The sequence below is a fragment of the Pogona vitticeps genome, unplaced genomic scaffold (assembly GCF_051106095.1).
Source record: "Pogona vitticeps strain Pit_001003342236 unplaced genomic scaffold, PviZW2.1 scaffold_82, whole genome shotgun sequence".
NCBI classification, from domain to species: domain Eukaryota; kingdom Metazoa; phylum Chordata; class Lepidosauria; order Squamata; family Agamidae; genus Pogona; species Pogona vitticeps.
This window is the reverse complement of record NW_027590034.1, coordinates 1-15,000: the sequence shown is the minus strand read 5'-3', so window position 1 is coordinate 15,000 and position 15,000 is coordinate 1. Positions and strand designations below refer to the sequence as shown.

Sequence of the window (15,000 nt, the reverse complement as noted above, 5' to 3'; positions counted from 1 at the left end):
CCCAATTTGAAGAGACCCTTGTCCAGCAGGCTGAAGCAAAGAGGAAGTCACAAAGGAAGCAAAACCAGGAAGCTGGACAAGGGACAGATTGGATTTGTCTTCAGTGTGGAAGAGATTGCAACTCTCGAATTGGCCTCCTCAGCCACACTAGACGCTGTTCCAAGTCCTCCATACAGAGCACACTACCATAGTCTTTCGAGACTGAAGGATGCCTACACAACCCTCTTGGTGGCGCTGTGGGCTAAACCACAGAAGCCTATGTGCTGTAAGGTCTATAAATCTGCAGCTGTAAGGTCACATCCATGCGACGGAGTGAGCTCCCGTCGATTCTCCCAGCTCCTGCCAACCTAGCAGTTCGTAAGCATACAAATGCAAATAAATACGTAGGGACCACCTCGGTACGAAGGTAACAGCATTCCGTGTCTAAGTCGCACTGGCCATGTGGCCACGGAAGATTGTCTTTGGAGAAAACGCTGGCTCCGTGGCTTGAAAACAGGGATAAGCACCGCCTCTAAAGTTGAACACGACTGGACAAAAATTGTCAACGGGAACCTTTACCTTTAACCCTAACCCTAACCCTTAGGGTTAGGGTTAGGGTTGAAGGTAAAGGTTCCCGTTGACAATTTTTGTCCAGTCGTGTTCAACTTTAGGGTTACGGCACAGTAAGAGCAGGGGGAGGGGTGGAGCAGAGGGTGGGGCAGAGGAGAGGGTGGTGCAGGGGAGAGGGCGGAGTGGAAGAGAGGGCGGAGCGGAGCAGGGGGGAGGAGGGGCAGATTTTTGGGAGGCACAGACTTGCACCTGCTTCGCAGAGGGCACGGCGGAGCCGAGGGAGGGGCAGATTTTTGCGAGGTGTGGGTTCGCCCTTGCTTCGCCGAGGGCAGGGCGGAGGAGAAGGTGGGGCGGGGCGGAGCCGCTGGAGGGGCAGATTTTTTGGCGGCGCGGGCTCGCGCGCGCGCGCTGCGCGCGAGCCCGCGCCGCCAAAAAATCTGCCCCTCCAGCGGCTCCGCCCCGCCCCACCTTCTCCTCCGCCCTGCCCTCGGCTCCGCCCTCCGCTCCGCCTCCCCTCCTGCTCCACCCCCCCTACTCTGGCCCCTCCCTACTCTGCCCCCTCAGCTCCACCCCCCCTCCTGCTCCACCCCCCTACTCTGCCCCCTCCCTACTCTGCCCCCTCCCTACTCTGCCCCCCTCAGCTCCACCCCCTCCCTACTCCGCCCCCTCTGCTCCACCCCCCCTACTGTGCCCCCTCTGCTCCACCCCCCCTACTGTGCCCCCCTCCTACTCTGCCCCTCCCCTCTACTCTGCCCCTCCCTTCTACTCTGCCCCTCCTCCCACTCAGTTAGCTGCCATCCACCTCTACAGCACCTAACCTACAGCTCTCTCCTTATAACATTACTACAACCCGATTGCTATTTAAAACCCCCAATCCTGCAGCCTTCTAGGTCACAGTGGGCTCAAAAAATTCCATCGCGCCTTCTATTTCGGTCTGTTCACACTTCTTTTTCGTCTTCCACTCAATTGCCCACCCCAACTCTCTCCTCCAATTCTTATTTTTACACCAATCTTGAAAAACATTGCTAGAAACCCTCCACGATGCATTATGGGACCCTTTTACGCAGATCATGCATTTAAACCCTTCCAACCTCAACTCTTGCAGCTCACGTTCAGTTCAACAAAATGCAACTTCCTTGCTTTTTCTTACGCTTTCACTTTTAGCCCTTTTACACTCTTTTTGCCATCCCGACTCTCCCCTACCATTCTTGTCTTTACATAAACCTTTCAATCCTTTGTTACAAACCCTCCTCCATGCGTTCCACAAATGTGCTCGCCAAAACCACATTTCAAACGATTAAACCACACGAACAAAGCCGCACCGAATTTATTCACATCTCTCTCAACTCCAAAAATACACCTTGCGCTACTTTAACCCAAACCCTACTTTAAAAGCTCATTTCTCACCACGCTCCCACAATGCATTGCACACCCCTTACGCCGATTTTTTAAACATTGCTCTTCACATACACACTCCGGACCGCGCTTGGGATGGCGCTAATTAATACGAAACGAACCAGAACTGTAAACCCTAAGGAACACAAACCCACATCCTATTTATACCGATCGCTGTGACCTCAAACAATTCACCTTAAAGAGCTTTAAATACCTCGCTTCCAAATCACCGTCCCGTAATTCAGTGACAACTTCTTAGATTTTTTTTAAACATTTCTTTTCAAATAAGAATTCAAACGCACAATTACGACGGCACGAATAAGTAAACCCTAACGAACAAAAACCCACATGCAATTTACTCAAATCACTGCCGCCTACAAGATTTCAGTTTTCAGTCATTTAAATACCGCACCTCCGCAATGCCCTTTAACAATGCAACACGGACCCCTTTTCCTTTCAAAACCACAACTCAATCCCTTTTCCTTTCAAAACCTTTCAAATTTTCAAAAACCTTTCCCAGGAGATGTAAAACCCTCAAACGCTCCCCCTTCACTTGATTCGTAGAAACAGGGGCACCTCCCCAACGGAACCCTAGACACTCTTAAGCTCTTCTCTCTTTTGCTTAACCAACGAAAGAAACAAAAACCACCTCTGGCACGGCACAGTCCCTTCATTAGTACCTCGAAGGCTTCCCCGCGTAGAACTCAACCCCCCCCCAGCCCCCGCACGAGAACGACCCCGACTTGCTTTCGCATGGGAACCCGAAGTCGAAACACCCCTCAAGCGGCATTTACCTCTCCACAGCACCGCCTCCTCCCGGGTTTTTTTAAAGCCCATTGGTTGAATTCAATCCACTGCCCGATACGCCCCCCAATTAACTGGGCAGTCTCGTGACGTAGAGCCCCTCACCTCGCGCGTTTCGGATCAAAACTAAACGGGAGGGGTGGGGTTTGCTGGCTGGCCGCTGTGTCGTCAACCGGAGGAGACCGGCGGCGGCGGCGGCTGCGGCTGCTGCTGCTCTTGCTGCTTCTTCTTCGCTTGCTCCACAAGTTCGTTTCGGATTTCAGGTAGCCAAGCCTGACCAAGAAGGCCTTTTTCTTCAGATCAACGTTCAAAGTTTGTTGGGGGGGGGTGATAAATTGGGTGTTCAGCGGGGCGGGGGGGGGGGGTGTTTCCATCTGACGAGCCCCTAGAAAAGGTTTGATCCACCTTGGCAGCCTTTTCTACACAAAGTCAAGCCGTTTATTACCTTCCTTTTTAGTTGCCTGCGGTTGTTTGGAAATCTAGGCTCTCTCTGATAAAACTTATAGTCGGGGACCTGTGTTACTCTCCTGCAATTCCCCCCCCCCAGGAGGGTCTCATCTACTGTCTGCCAGCCCGACCCCATCAAATAGCCAAACAACCTCTTTTTAATGGATCTTGTGCTGTCCAGAGGTTTTGGCTCAATAATTTCAAGGACTTAATGGTTTCCTCTGTGTTGCACAGACTATTAAACTACAGCTTCGTTCAAAATATTTCCTCTTCCATGATGACAGGCTGCTACAATGACTCAACCGCAAAATGAAATGAACCTGCAACAAAATGAATATGTATTTCTGAATAAAAATAGTGCTGCCTAAAAATACTGTCCTCCTATTTTGGCTTCTCGGATGAAACATCAGGCACTGGTCAATCGTAGTTTTCTTCAACTGGGGTGTCCAAATCTACTAAATAAATCGGGAACTTGGAATTTCTAATTTGGCCATTCTAAGTGTGTGTTAAAAAAAACACCAGACAAAACAACGACTTATGCAACGTTGGCTTTATTTCAGGGAATCGAATGTTGCCTAAGGAATGTTCTTTCCCCCCAAAACCTCTTTCAGTGGGTGTGGCAAAAACAAAACAAAACAAAAAAAAGAAGACATTCCCAAACAGGAAAATAAAGCAGTGGGTTTCTCTCTTCTAGGCATGTACTTAATAAACAAAAACTGGCAGCCACCCCTGCCTGTGTCTTCTGGGTGGAAAAATTGTATGCAAGAAACAACGCCTAGGTTTCAAAGTGCATGATACCAATTTTCATCCAACAGCAGAATGTTAATTCAATGCTCTTGTTTAATTCAATGTTACTCCTCTCGGTGGGTATTTGAACCCAGGCTTGCTGATTTATTAACGCGCTCTCTCTACTACAGCAAACTGGGTATTTTTGTTAACAATAATCATGACAGGAATAACGATGTTCTACAAATTTATGGGTTAATGACTGATTTTAACTGTTAAATATTGTCTTTTAATGCTGTGAGTCCCCTTGGGTCCTGTTTTTAGCAGGAAGACAGGGTAGAAAAACGTCAAATGAATAAAATCTTCATCGTCATCTAAGTTGGAGGGCTGTTTGTCAGGTTCTATGGATGAAGCGGATTTGTAGGAAGCGATCCGGTGAGACTAAATATTTTACTTTGCTTTAACAGGAGCATCGGAGACATGAGGAGGAGGTGCTTGCAGCTTCATGGAGCCACTGAAAGTTCTTCTATGAACGTGTGGACGAGGAGCTTCCGTTTTCTCTATTAGTATTAGTGTTCTTATGCTTTATTTTCTTGTTCCCTGCCAAAAGAGAAAGAAACAAAATGCAAAGGAATGCTTTTCATGTTAATGTGCCTCTTATCATTAATACGGCAAGCTTAGTTTTTTCTTTATTGGATGACAGGATGAAGGCAATCCCTTTGTGGGCTTTTCTTCAAGGATGCTTTGGTGTCTCTTCCTATATAGAGGAAGGTGTAAGCATTCTATAGCTGTCTTTTCGGCAGGGGAGTTGGTGCACGAGATTTAATTCTGTATTTTTCTTTATAGGATGACGGGGTGAAGGAAATCCCTTCATAGATTTTCCTTCAGAGGCTATCCAAAACAGACAGGATACACTCTGCAAGTACTTACTAATCTTCACTTGGAGACAGTTGCTCATCATACATGAGAGTAGTCGTAAGACCACATAGGCGGGATATAAAATAAATAAATACACCCCTGCCTCTAGCCTTGAATCAGCGTTGCTTCTGAAAGAGCCCAGGAGTCTGGCCTTCCGTGGGGGTGGAGTGGGGGTTAATCATATACGGGCAGTGTATCATAAGGAGCCACTGTAGGCTCAAGAAGTACCCATTATTGTAGCTTAGTAATCAATCTAGAGTGACTAACACAGTGGTTCTTAACCTTTGTTACTCAGGTGTTTTTGAACTGCAACTCCCAGAAACCTCAGCCAGTAGACCTGATGGTGAAGGCTTCTGGGACTTGCAGTCCAAAAACATCCGAGTAACAAAGGTTAAGAACCAAGAGCAGAATGCTTAATTTAATGCTCTGTGATGTTTCTCAACGAGGATTCCGGCCCGGATTTCCTGATTTCTTAACGTACTCTCTCCACTACACAAAACTGGATGTTTTCGTTAGGAATAATCAGGATAGGAATAACGATGTTATACAAATTTTTGGGTTGATTGCTGATTTTGACTTATAAATATTGTCTTTTAATGCTGTGAGTCACCTTGGGTCCTGTTTTCAGCAGGAACACAGGGTAGAAAAACTTCAAATGGATAAAATCTACACGGTCGTCTTAGAACTCATAAGTTGGAGGGCTGTTTGTCGGGTTCTCTAGACGAAGCGGATTTGTAAGAAGCGATCCGGTGATACTAAATAGTTTACTTTCCCTTAGTAGGAGCGTCGGAGACGTCGAGAGGGAGGTGCTTGCGCCTTCGTAGAGCGGCCAAAACGTCTTCTATAAACGTGTGGAATAGGAGCTTCCGTTTTCTCTATTAGTATCGATAAAGGAACGTGTGCTGTGGTGGTTTCTTTTTCTTAATACCTGCCAGAAGAGAAAGAAACAAAATGTAAACTAATGCTTTTGATGTTAATGTGCTTCTTAACGTTAATGTGCCAGGATTAGTTTCTTCTTCTTTGTACGATGACGGGACGAAGGAAATCCCTTCGTGGGCTTTCCTTCAAGGATGCTTTCGTGTCTCTTCCTATATAGAGGAACGTGTAAGCAATCTATAGCTGTCTTTTTAGGATGTGGATTCTGTACAGGACATTTGATTCTGTATTATTCTTTATAGGCTATCTTCCTATGGAGATCCATAAACAGACGGGATCTGCTCTGCAACCGCTCAGGGATCTTCACATGGAGGCAATTGCTCATCGTACATCCCACGCCTCTGGCCTTGCGTCGGCGTTGCTTCTGAAGGAGACCAGCAGTCTAGCCTTCTGTGCAGGTGGAGTGGGGGTGGGAGTTAAGCCCATAGGGGTAGTTTATCATAAGGAGTGATTGTGGGCTCAAGAAGTACCCTTTATTGTAGCTTAATAATCAATCCAGATTGGGTAACAGGCTCCAACTGGTCTCGTCGATAGAAAGTGTCAAGATACTTCCGCAGGACTAAAACGTGGTGGCCGGATTGCGGACTGTGGTTCCTGATAGGGATCGCCTTGCCCTCGTGTTATGGCAGCTCCGCAGGCTGCCGATCGGTTTCTGGGCTCAATTTAAACAGCTGGTTTTGACCTATAAAGCCCTTTCTCTTCAGGCAACTCTTCCCGGAGTGTCTGCCTACCTAATTGTGGTTTTTAGGTGGATTTTCATGCATTATACCTATGACTGGATGTTTACTACTACTTGTGTTTTGCTTTATTCAGCGTGATTTTACTTTGTTCATTTATAATATTCACATACTGCTTTTACCTTTAATATAATATTTTGTTGATGGAAGGTGCCTCTCTGTATTCATTGGTCCTAACTTTAAATATGGCCTTTTAATGATGTAAACCACTGTTGGATAGTCCTTGTTTCTGCTTTTAACTATTGTCTTTCAACAATGTAAGAGGCCTCTTTAAGGAGAAAGGCGGGCTAAAAGTATTTTAGATAAAATGAATAAATAAATAATAGTGTCTTGGAAACCTGAATTTCAGGATATTTTTTCCCACCTCTGCCCCTGGCTGTCAACTTTGTGTGACATCCTCTCGGTAAATGGACGTGACCTTACTCTGTTGGCGTTGCCCTGCATCACAACCCGTTGCTGTCCAATTAGCGCTAGTTTGTTACAGTCGTTCAAATATTTTTTTTTTCTAACTTTGATTGAAGGAAAATGGAGAAAACTGCAGCTCCATATGGAACCTCCATCCTTATGAGAGCCTCGTGGTGGACTGGTTAAAATGCTGTACTGCAGCCAAAACTGCTCACGACCTGGGGTTCGATCCCAGGTAGCCGGCTCAAGGTTGGCTCAGACTTCTATCCTTCTGAGGTTGGTAGAATGAGTACCCAGCTTGCTGGGTGGGGGCAATGTGTAGCCTGCATAATTAACTTGTAAATCACCCTGAGAGTGCTTGAAGCACTATGGGGCGGTATAGAAGCAGCACACTTTCCTTTTCTTTTTTTGCTTTCTATTTTTCGCTTACTGTGCCTGGGTCTTTTTTAACAGCTTGGTACTCTTGATCCTCTTATGGAAAAACTGGTCCTCCCCGCCTCACCTCCAGCCATGGGAATTTCGGTGGGGAAAGCCTGAAGAATAGGGCTCCCCCTCCTTGGAAGTCATCCAGGAGTCCCCCAACAAATGCCTAAAGGGGAAACTTGTGATCTTAAAAGCAGCACAGGTTCTTGACTCCTGAAATGGACCTCAGTCCACAAGAACTAACTCTACCCTTTACAAGGACACAAAATCTTTGGTTTTGGCTGTGAAAAAACAAACCCGGTAACCTGACATGATGCTTTGCGAGCATCTTGCTCCTGGTACGCTGCATCTCTTCCCTGAAAGGAGAAGTGTTCTCCGTGCTGTCCTTGTCCAAGCAGGTGGAGACCTGTCTCTTCAGGCAGGCTTTTCCTCAATGAATAGTGTTCAGTGGGGTGGGGGGGTTATTTCCATCTGACGAGCCCCTAAAAAAGTTTGAGCCACTTTGGCAGCCTTTTCTACGCAAAGTCAAGTCGTTTATTACCTCTTTTTTTAGCCGCCTCCGGTAGGTTGGAAATCTTGACTCTCTCTGATAAAACCTCTCGTGGGGGACCTGTGTTACTCTACTGCAATCCAGTGGTTGCTCAGGAGGGTCTAATCTACTGTCTCCCCACCCGACCCCTATCAAATAGCCAAACAGCCCCCTTTTTAATGTATCTTGTGCTCTGCAGAGTTTTCGGCTCAGTAATTTGCAGGGGTTAATGTTTTCCTCTTCTTGCCTATGTGTTGCTGAGAGTGTTAAGCAGCGTCTTCGCTTCAAAGATTTCCTCTTGAATGATGACAGGCTGCTAAAATGACTCAACTGCAAAATGAAATGAACGTATTGTACAACAAACTGAATATGCATTGATGAATGAAAATAATGCTGCCTAAAAATACTGTCCTCCTATTTTGGCTTCTCGGATGAAACATCAGTCACTGGTCAATCTTAGTTTTCTTCAACTTGGGTTTCCAAATCTACTAAATAAATCGGGAACTTGGAATTTCTAATTTGGCCATTCTAAGTGTGCGTTAGCCTTGGATCAGCGTTGCTTCTGAAAGAGCCCAGGAGTCTGGCCTTCCGTGGGGGTGGGGTGGGGGTTAATCATATACGGGCAGTGTATCATAAGGAGCCACTGTAGGCTCAAGAAGTACCCATTATTGTAGCTTAGTAATCAGTCTAGATTGGCTAACACAGTGGTTCTTAACCTTTGTTACTCAGGTGTTTTTGAACTGCAACTCCCAGAAACCTCAGCCACCAGAGCTGATGGTGAAGGCTTCTGGGAGTTGCAGTCCAAAAACATCCGAGTAACAAAGGTTAAGAACCAGTGGGCTAACAGGCTCCATGTGGTCCCGTCGATGGAAAGTGTCACGACACTTCCGCAGGACTCAAACGCGGCGGTCGGATTGCGGACTATGGGTCGTCATACTGATCGCACCGCCCCTGTATTACGGCAGCTCCGCAGGCTGCCGATTGTTTCGGGGCTCAATTTAAACAGCTGGTTTTGACCTATAAAGCCCTTTCTCTTCAGGCAAATCTTCCCAGACTGTCTGGCTACCTAAGTGTGGTTTTTAGGTGGATTTTCATACATTATACCTATGACTGGATGTTTACTACTACTGGTGTTTTGCTTTATTCAGATTGATTTTAGTTTCTTTATTTATAATATTCATATATTGTTTTTACCTTTAATATAATGTTTGGTTGATGTAAGGTGCCTCTCTGTATTCATTGGTCCTAAATTCAAATATGGCCTTTTAATGATGTAAACCACTGTTGGATAGTCCTTGTTTCTGCTTTAACTATTGTCTTTTAACAATGTAAGTGGCCTCTTTAAGGAGAAAGGGGGGCTAAAAGTATTTTAGATAAAATGAATAAATAAATAATAGTGTCTTGGAAACCTGAGTTTCAGGATATTTTTTCCCACCTCTGCCCCTGGCTGTCAACTTTGTGCGACATCCTCTCGGTAAATGAACGTGACCTTACTCTGTTGGCGTTACCCTGCATCACCACCCGTTCCTGCCTATTTAGCGCTAGTTTGTCACAGACGTTCAAATATTATTTTTTTCTAACTTTGATTGAAGGAAAATGGAGAAAACTGCAGTTCCATATGGAACCTCCATCCTTATGAGAGCCACGTGGCGCACTGGTTGGAGCAAATGAACTATGAAACTCTGCGATCTCATGGACACAACGACACCTGCTTAAGAGGGGAAAAATACAGTTATTCCAAATGACAAGTACAAGCGCCTGTAAAAAGGGGGAGAAAACCAGGGGGCAGCGGGTGGAATTAAAAGCAGTAGAAATGAGCCACAACCCAAGGTGCCCTTGATGCTCGGAAGAAAAAGACGGCTCCCTCGCCTCTCCAGGGTGAAATAATAAAATCGCAACACAAACAAAAAGCCCAGAGTGGCCTTGGCTGCCAGAGGGGCATTATATAAATCAAATAAATATATAATTAAATAAGTAATTAAATTTAAATATATAAAAGAAGGAAGCATGAAGAACTTCAAGTCATTTAATGTGAGGGCGACAACTACCAGGATGAGTCCTGCCCTGCATTTCCCATGGGGTTTGGAGGCAAAAAGAGGGAGGGAGGGAGGGAGGGAGGGACCGAAATCCACCGAGACCCTTTTAATCCTTTCCTTCAGGGCCAGCCTCATGGGGAGGAGACCAACCGTAACTCTGCACATGCCCAGAGATTTGGTGGCTTTTCCCACCTTGGATCATATTCATCTCCTAAAGGACTACAAAGCCCATCATGGGGTGGGGGAGAAGGGTCCCAGCAGTCACCCCACCCTCCCCCACGGGCCTCCTTACCCAGCCGCCCTCCCCGGTCGGAGCGGGGCAGCGTCCAGCGCAGGCCGGGTCTGCCACCGACCTTGCAGCCGGAACAGCCTCTGGGTGCCGCAGGGGCAGGCCGGACAAATAATGGGGAGACACGGGGGGGAAGGAAAAGCGTGACGCACCGGCCTTTAGCGTCCCAGCGTCGCCATGGCAACGGGACAGGAAGGGGCGGGCCCAGAGGACCTGCTCTCCGAGTGCAAAGGGCTAGAAGGTCCCCATGGCGACTTGCAGGAAGAGGCGGGCCCTGAGGACCTGCCCTCTGATTTCCATTGGCTGGGAGCGGCTCCATGGCGACGCGACAGGAAGAGGCGGGACCAGAGGACCTGCCCTGTGAGTTCTGAAGGCTAGAACATCAGCATGAAAGGCCCTCTGAGTCCAAGCGTGCTAGACGGTGCCTCTACTCCCTTGGCCGGCCACTTCTTCGCTCCCTCTGCTGGCAGCCTCATGCCGGAGGACCCTAGCCATTTCAACCAGCCCCCCCCAGGCTTCCCGGCTGGGGGAATTAAAAGCGCGGCTCCTAAAGGGCTCCTGCTCGATGGGGGGGGGCATATCCTGAGAGGGACCTAGGAGGAGGAGGAGGAGGAGGAGGAGGTGGAGGAAGAAAAGGAAGGGCGCCTCGCTCTCCCAGGGACTGGGGAGGAGGAAACCTCCTCGTGTCTTTTTTTCCTGGTTCGTCTCCCAACGTTCAAGAGGACGACTGCAATTCAATGAACTTTCGGTGCTTGTCTATTTCACCTGCTTTTTATTAGTAACCCCCCTCCCCTTTTCTCCTTTATCAGCCACTTGTAAAGGTGGTTTTAGATATCTGTAATTTCTCATTTGAACTAAGCGTCCTTTCTTTAAATTAAAATATTTGTGTGCCTTAATAAGATTACTGCATGAAACGGTAATAAATAAATATAGTTATAAATGATTATTATTGTTGCAGTTATTTTTATTGTTCTTCTTCTTATTATTATTGCTTTTTGCCCTACTGTCCACGCTGTAACAGGTGGCAATTTATTTCTTTATTTCTTTATTCTATTTATACCCCGCCTATCTGGTCATTTCGACCACTCTAGGCGGCTGTTTAATTGGTACACTGTTTAATCGGAAAGCTACCAGATGTCTGCGCCTGGATCTTCTTTACCGTTGTCCACGCCCCGTAGCTGTGGGTCTTTATGATGGCAATTTTAATTGTATTTTAATCGTATTTGAATTGTATTTTAATCATTTTATATTTTATTGTATTGAATTTTAATTGTTGTAAGCCGCCCAGAGACCTTTGGGTAGAGTGGGAGGCATATAAATTAAATAAATAAATAAATAAATAAATAAAATAAGAGAAGAAACTCATGGTCCCAAAGCCGTTTCCTGAAGTCTAAAAAGTAACACTCGCGCTCACACAAAAGAGAATGCAGGTGGGGGGGGATGAGAATTTTCAGGTTTTATTGGCAACCCTTTTGCATATTCACCATTACCCATTACCCATGCAAGTTCAGATGTAAAACCGGCCGGCGATGAACGTACTTTAAAGAAGACACTTTACTAGGATATTAAGAAACAGATGATTCCAATCCCCCTCCCCACCCTGCCTTGGTGGGCCCTTTCACTGTATTTTTTGAGATTTAGAGAAGGGAGTGGGATCCTATAGTGCCACGACCGAGAGCGTAAGGGGGTCTGCGTCTCTTACAGATGGGCTGAGACTCATGGGAAGAATGCAGGGAAACGTGGGTGCGTTTGTTTTAAAGAACCCTAATAATGGATGACAGACTCCTCTGAAGCACTGCCGCCTGAGCTCTTCGAATAAATACAGCAAAGGCAGAAAGCTGTCTGCTGGCAGCCCGAACAGGGAAAAAGAAAAGGCCTCCTCTGCCTGGCAGATCACGGCGTAGGGCGAGAGGGTCCTCCAACCTTCCTTCGGCCCTGCTCCCCCCCCCCGTGCGCGCTGGAGGAGACAAGAACAATAAAAGCCAGAAGAAGAGTAATAATAAAATAATAACTTACATGAAACACAAAGAAGACGGTCACGGCACTCAGCCCCGAACTGCGCTTTCTCTCGTCCTTGGCGGGAAAGAAGGGGAGATGGAAGTCCTCAGGAATCTCCACCTCGGGACTCGAACCCGAGCTGGGAGGGAGACTGGAGACAGCTCGCCATGTCCTGCAGGCGTAAAGGGCCGAGAGACATACGCACCTGTACACACATCTGCCTTAATCCTTTTTTGTTTTGGACCGGCCATCCTAACGGCAAGTTTGAAAACTGCAACTCTGTGCATGCCCAGGGGCGTCAAAATTACCCAGAGCGTTTTTTTAAATGGTTATTTCACACCTTTCTTCTCTGTTAACAACTACAAGGGCCGTCACGGGGCAGAGGGGCTCGTGACAGACCCGCATGGTATGCCTACCATCCCGCCGGCCCCCTGCACACTTACCCGCCGACCTTTCTGGATCCGGTCGTTCCTCGAGGTTGCAGGGTGGCGCAAACGAACGATGAAGCTCTGCATCCGCGTGAACGAGCTCACTGAAAGAACGACACCTGGTTCGGAAGGGAAAATCCAGTTATTCCAAATGACAAGTACAAGCGGCTGTGAAAAGGGGGAGAAAAGCGGGACCAGGGGGTGGAATTAAAAGCAGTAGAAATCAGCCACAAACCCAGGTCCCCTTGATGGTGGGAAGAAAAAGACAGCTCCCTCTCCTCTCCAGGGTGGAATAATAAAATCACAACGCAAATAAACTGGCCAGAGAGGCCTTCGCTGACAGATGGGCGCCATATAAATCACATAAATCAATAAGCAAATAAATAAATAAATAACACACGCACGCACACACACACACACAAACACACGTAAATACAGACATGCATGCACGCATACTTACATGCATACATAAAAAATAAATAAAAGAAACAACCATGAAGAACTTCAAATAATTTAATGCAGTGAAAAGTGAGGGAGACGACTGCAAGGCCGCAACGCAATCGCAACGCAAACAAACGGGCCAGAGAGGCCTTGGCTGCCAGATGGGTGCTATATAAATCGCAGAACAAACAAACAAACAAACAAGCACATGCATCAATAAATACATGCGTGCATACTTACATACATAAAAAATAAATAAAAGAAACAACCATGAAACACTTCAAATATTTTAATGCAGTGAAAAGTGAGGGAGACGAGTACAAGGCCGAGTCCCGCCCTGAATTTCCTATGGGGTTTGGAGGCAGAGGGAGGGAGCGAAATCCACCCAGACCCCCTTTAATCCTTTCCTTAAGGGCCAGCCTCGTGGGGAGGAGACCAACTGTAACTCTGCCCATGCCCCAAAACTTGAAAAATCCCGAAGACCGCCTTTCCCACCTTGGATCAGATTCATCTCCTGAAGGACTACAAAGCCCATCATGGGGTGGGGGAGAAGGGTCCCAGCAGTCACCCCACCCTCCCCCACGGGCCTCCTTACCCAGCCGCCGTCCCCGGTCGGAGCGGGGCAGCGTCCAGCGCAGGCCGGGTCTGCCACCGGCCTTGCAGCCGGAACAGCCTCTGGGTGCCGCAGGGGCAGGCCGGACAAATAATGGGGAGACACGGTGGGGAAGGAAAAGCGTGACGCACCGGCCTTTAGCGTCCCAGCGTCGCCATGGCAACGGGACAGGAAGGGGCGGGCCCTGAGGACCTGCTCTCCGAGTGCAAAGGGCTAGAAGGTCCCCATGGCGACTTGCAGGAAGAGGCGGGCCCTGAGGACCTGCCCTCTGATTTCCATTGGCTGGGATCGGCTCCATGGCGACAAGACAGGAAGAGGCGGGCCCGGAGGACCTGCCCTCTGATTTCAGAAGGCTAGAACGGCTCTGGGGCAACTGCCAGGAAGAGGCGGGACCAGAGGACCTGCCCTGTGAGTTCTGAAGGCTAGAACGTCAGCATGAAAGGCCCTCTGAGTCCAAGCGTGCTAGACGGTGCCTCTACTCCCTTGGCCGGCCACTTCTCGGCTCCCTCTGCTGGCAGCCTCATGCCGGAGGACCCTAGCCATTTCAACCCCCCCCCCCCAGGCTTCCCGGCTGGGGGAATTAAAAGTGCGGCTCCTAAACGGCTCCTGCTCCATGGGGGGGGGGCATATCTTGAGAGGGACCTAGGAGGAGGAGGAGGAGGTGGAGGTGGAGGAAGAAAAGGAAGGGCGCCTCGCTCTCCCAGGGACTGGGGAGGAGGAAACCTCCTCCTGTCTTTTTTTCCTGGTTCGTCTCCCAACGTTCAAGAGGACGACTGCAATTCAATGAACTTTCGGTGCTTGTCTATTTCACCTGCTTTTTATTAGTAACCCCCCCTCCCCTTTTCTCCTTTATCAGCCACTTGTAAAGGTGGTTTTAGATATCTGTAATTTCTCATTTGAACTGAGCGTCCTTTCTTTAAATTAAAATATTTGTGTGCCTTAATAAGATTACTGCATGAAACGGTAATAAATAAATATAGTTATAAATGATTATTATTGTTGCAGTTATTGTTATTGTTCTTCTTCTTATTATTATTGCTTTTTGCCCTACTGTCCACGCTGTAACAGGTGGCAATTTATTTCTTTATTTCTTTATTCTATTTGTACCCCGCCTATCGGGTCATTTCGACCACTCTAGGCGGCTGTTTAATTGGTACACTGTTTAATCGGAAAGCTACCAGATGTCTGCGCCTGGATCAGAGGCAGGTAAATTTGATTTTAATTGAATTAATTAAAATCACAGGGTGAATCACTGCAAACCAGATTGACTCAAATTACTGGAGACCTGCACTGCCCAAAAGTACTACAGGTTTTTATTTCCTAGGT

At 47.5% G+C, this 15,000-nt stretch overlaps 2 long non-coding RNA genes across 5 annotated transcripts; one reads left to right on the top strand and one right to left on the bottom strand.

Moving 5' to 3' along the window:
- The first annotated feature begins 1,616 nt into the window (after positions 1 to 1,616).
- Positions 1,617 to 9,277, top strand: LOC144585739 (uncharacterized). Of its 3 annotated transcripts, none has more exons than XR_013540239.1 (3): positions 2,817 to 3,011; positions 4,389 to 6,173; positions 7,034 to 9,277. It is a non-coding gene; the product is annotated as an uncharacterized LOC144585739 (long non-coding RNA). The 3 variants fall into 3 exon arrangements; XR_013540240.1 differs by lacking the exon at positions 7,034 to 9,277 and having other exon boundaries at positions 4,389 to 5,792; positions 6,018 to 6,849; XR_013540238.1 differs by lacking the exon at positions 7,034 to 9,277 and having other exon boundaries at positions 1,617 to 3,011; positions 4,389 to 6,849.
- On the bottom strand, positions 3,731 to 13,830 carry LOC144585740 (uncharacterized). 2 transcript variants are annotated; one of them, XR_013540242.1, is made up of 5 exons: positions 13,657 to 13,830; positions 12,636 to 12,739; positions 12,211 to 12,364; positions 5,450 to 5,767; positions 3,731 to 4,521 (listed from the first exon to the last, which is right to left on the bottom strand). It is a non-coding gene; the product is annotated as an uncharacterized LOC144585740 (long non-coding RNA). The 2 variants fall into 2 exon arrangements; XR_013540241.1 differs by lacking the exon at positions 5,450 to 5,767 and having other exon boundaries at positions 13,657 to 13,815.
- Positions 13,831 to 15,000: the final 1,170 nt, after the last annotated feature.